Source organism: Astatotilapia calliptera, chromosome 1, assembly GCF_964374335.1.
Source record: "Astatotilapia calliptera chromosome 1, fAstCal68.1, whole genome shotgun sequence".
NCBI classification, from domain to species: Eukaryota; Metazoa; Chordata; class Actinopteri; order Cichliformes; family Cichlidae; genus Astatotilapia; species Astatotilapia calliptera.
Window position 1 is genome coordinate 30733238 of NC_137422.1, and position 4706 is coordinate 30737943.

Consider the following 4706-nt stretch of genomic DNA (forward strand, 5'->3'; position numbering starts at 1 on the left):
AAGAAAACAAAAAAAGGAAAAGGCTATAAATAAGATAGGAAATAAATATGAAAAATTAAAAAGGGTAAATTTAACTAGGAAGGAATAAAATATAAATTAAGGTTAAAAATGAAATAACTGTACAACACAAATTAGAATGAAGGGTAAATTTAACTGGGAAGAATAAGATAAAATATATAAATTAAAGTTGAAAATAAAATAACTGTACAACAAAATACACAATACACAATATAGAACTATATAAGAATGTATGAAGAAATCTAAATATAAATAAATATATACACAATAACAGCAGCTGTACAAGTATTAACCGGAAATGAAGAATATAGTGACCAGTGTTGTGCAAATCGGAGCACACGAGAGGGGTGACCCTCAAACTGGGTGAGTGGCTCTAGCAGATCCCAGGAATCTGCAGTCCTATGAACAGCAAAGATACTACACAGGATACATATACATGCACACAAACTGATCCCAGTAAAGTAGGTTAAAAGCTGAAGCTTATTCAGAGAGCTAAACTGCTTGGCTGATCAACACAGATGTTACTAGGAGTGTTTTTTTTTCTTAATTTTTTCCTTTATCAGCAACTGTCTTTCATGCAGAACTGATGTGTGGAGATTGCTGAGTTGTCTTGTGCATTTGTAGTCAGTCATATATCAAATGGTTGTCATGGAAATACTTTTCCATGACCATGACTTGTACCAATTAACTGTAAATTGACCTTCAAAACAGAGACTGAACGGAAAAATGGATAATGAACGACATGCCAAAACATTTTTAGATATTTATTTTAAAAAAACAAGGCCCCAGTAAGGGAAAAGACTCTCACATTCAGGTTTGTCATCTTAAAAATGGATGTGAAATATGAAAGAGATGAAGGACGACAAGGTTAACTGAGGCTTCTCGCACTGCTGTGAAGTTGTAGCACATTTTTTGGACAAAGAACCATAATGTGTAGTCTTGCAAAATCAAAGACAAAGCTCAAAACTTGCCTGAAGGAATTTTGTTATGAGATCCCTAAGAAATGTATTTGATACTTTAAGATGCTCTTTTATGATGTCCTCATTAGAAGATAAGACACGAATAAGGCACACATGCTTACAGTGGTCATTTACAGTAAAATACATAAATTAGAAATGCAAAACTAATTCCACACGTGAATCATTACTCTGCTCGTTAAAATTTAACTACTGAAAGAGCACAGGGACTTCAGAAGGAGAATAATACATACATACTGCAAAAACGCAACCCTTCAACATAAGAAAATGGCCATTAATGTGCTCACTGTACAGTAAAATCATAACTGCATCACTTCACTATTTAACACATTCAGGCTCCAACACATAAAATCCTGGACAGGAATGTGCACATGCATTTTTCCTTTAGATTTAAAAAGCCATGAGTACAAATAAGCACCCTTTATAAAACCCAATCATTGTGAAATGTTACACATGTGCAAGAGCTTGATTTTCAATCCCATCTTTACCCATGGATGCCGATTTTCCTCACTTTATTCTTCATTTGCATTTAAAAATTGCTCTTTATGCCACAAATCATTTCAAGCAGCAATTAATACAGCAGCAAAGAATCAGCATATTTTCAGTGAATATTAAACCGTGACACTGTTTGAAAAGGTGGTAAAAAATAAATGATGGTATCAGGTCTACATTTTTGATCACAAACATTTTTTTTAAAAAAGCAGCGAATGAGAGCCAGTAAAACTACATCCACACATGGGACATATCATTAGCCACTGCTGGAGCCACTTAGAGCACCCCCAATTACAAAATAAGTAATATTAACAGGGGAAAAAAAGAGGCCCGAGAGAATTTAGAGTAACTAATTTAGATTTGGATTGAACATATTCCTGTTTGCGCAAAGAGAAAGAAAAATATTTTAATATATGTTGTTAAATGTGAACTCTGAAACTGGCTTTCAGTGAACAGGGCTTGGAATTCATTTCATTTTAAAAATCGAAATGGGTACACTTCAAGAGCTGGGTTTTTTCTAGCCTGTGATGCAATGGTGGGGAGCTAAGTTTCAGTTGCACATTAGCAACCCTGTAGGTCGCTGGTTTGAGTCCCTGTTCATATCGCAGCATCCCCGCAAATTGCCTGCGTGGTGTGTAAAGGCCTTTAGATGATTCACTTTGTAAATGACCTAGATGAAGAAGGGGAGAGGGAAAAAACACAAAACAAACAAAAAAAAGAAAAACATGAGCAAAAACCTCACCAAACCAATATTAAGAACCAGGTGTTCCACACCGGTGCTACCACTAGGCTTAATTAGATTGGTATAACTGTGTGTGGAAATTAGTGGGAATTTAGGTACTTAATTTGTGGGAATCAGTTGAGTTTTACACAATCCTACACTGAATTTTACGCACTGATTAAATACCATGTTGTTTAATTTCTTCCACTTCATCATATCAGGTGTATGCATGGTGTGATGCACCCATGTGTGTGATAGAGAGACAGCAACATTCTCACCAGACATCTCTATAAGTAACAGTTTTTGTAAATGGTAAATGGACTGGTTCTCATATGGTGCTTTTCTACTCTGAGCACTCAAAGTGCTTTACAGAATTTGCCTCACTCACCCATTCACACAAGAAGCAGGTCATTTTTTTGTATACACATTGTTTATACGTTCGGCCTTTGGTTTTGAGGATTGAGGTGTTAACTGATAACGCATCTGAAAGAATGGCTTTTGTATTTCATGTACAAGAATAATGACTTTAATACAAGAACTGATCATTTAGTATAAAGCACTTGCCATTACACAGTGGATATCCTCATTCCACTGTTTGAAAACTCTCCTCAGCAGAGTGCAACAACCGTTGTTCATCACCAAAAAAAATTGCAGATTACAACTTTCACAAGATTTTCTTTTTAAACTGATGAGGCAACATGTTGGTAAGTCTGACAAACTGACCATAGGCCCTCCATAAAGAAACACGTGGTGAGAGCTGAGAATTGTTAAATAGACCTCACATATATTGAAAAAAATGTTGCTTACGGATAAATGTGCTAGATTATAAATTATATTGTGCTGTACACAGAGATGGGGTTAGGAGTGATTATTCTACATTTTCCCAGCGATTCCATCTATGCAATGCATAAAAAACGTAGACGTATTAGTAGACAATTTGCATTCTGGAATGAGGAGCTATAGGGCAGCAATCTCTGCCTGCTCTCTTAATTTGTCTCACTGTCATTTCTCCTCTCAATCACAGAGATGCTACAAACATTACAGGCAGGCCATGGACCCTGCTGGGAGTGCAAACAGTGATGGGTATCAGTATTGACATTGGTCTAAAAGGATCAGTTAGTCTTCTCTTTACCCTGCAGGCCTCATGATTCCCTATTCATACAAAAACAGCCTGCAAATGCACTCCTCCCCCAATGCTTTCTCTCCAGGGCGCTCTGAGAAAACACAAGGAGCACTACTGCCTAATGCCCCATAAAATTCTGACATCACCTTTCCACAGGAGAGGAGGACACACTCGATTTGATAGGCTAATTGTGTGTGGCATAATTAATCAATGTCTCCTGAACGAAAAATTCCCACAAGTAGACTCCCAATGTCGCATGAATGCCGACAAAAGCATAGAGGGTAATTAAATTTACATTTATTTTTTCTCCTTTATCATGTGATTTAGTTGTTAATGGAAAATATTTGTCATTTCCCCTCACAGGAATCTAGATGTGGCTGACAGCTGTGCAAGATGGGTTAACATTACGTCAGCAGGGCAAGACTTGATTGCAGAGATAGTCTTTTACATTATATGTATAAAAAAACTACCCTAAAGTAATTTTTGCTCTGTTTCTCACACAGGAAATTGCCATACTTAAAAAAGTATGCCGCTGATGTTGCTGCTGAATAACTGGTGATGTCAACATAAGAACTGCTGCAACATAACAAAAAAGGATTTAAATAATTCACAACTGTTTTAAGAAATTGAGGTCTTTATAAATGTGTTGAGAGGCAGCACAGATGTACAGTGGTTAGCACTGTTGCCTCACAGCAAGAACACCCTGAGTTTGCCTCCACCATCTGGCCTTTCTGCGTGGAGTTTGCATGTTCTCCCTGTTTGCGTGAGTTCTCTCTGGGTACTCTGGCTTCTGCCCCCAGTCCAGAGACATGGGGTTTGGTTAACTGGTAACCCTAAAATGCGAGTGAATGTAAAGATGCTACTGTGGTCTCCGGTGGGTCTTGAGAAGTCTGTAAATGTGAATCTGCCCATTCACATTTTAGCCCATTCTTCAAAAGGAGAAGTATGACAGCCACTACATTTTGTAGCTTTACCATCAGGAATTCTGACTGATCAAAACAATAACCTGAAAATTACATTACGTAAAAAGCAATCAATAAGTATTTAAATAAGTCAAAATGACATATAGGTGAATGGTAAAAGCTTAGCTTAACTATCAACACATTAACAAAGTTAACAAATTGAATCCTGCAGTGGCTCTGCAAACAGATCAATTGTAAATGTCTCTTCACTTCGTTGTCTCTTCCCGGTTATGAAACAAACAAGTAATCAGTGTCTACAATTCATACTGTGTACAATTACCAGCTGCCTGTAGCAAATATCTCGAGAAAGCTTCAAAACAACATTTGAATAAATCTCACAAACAGAAGACAGGTCGGTGGTTGTTGTGGGTGCGCAGAGATTGTATTGTGGATGTTGAACTTCACTGTGTTAA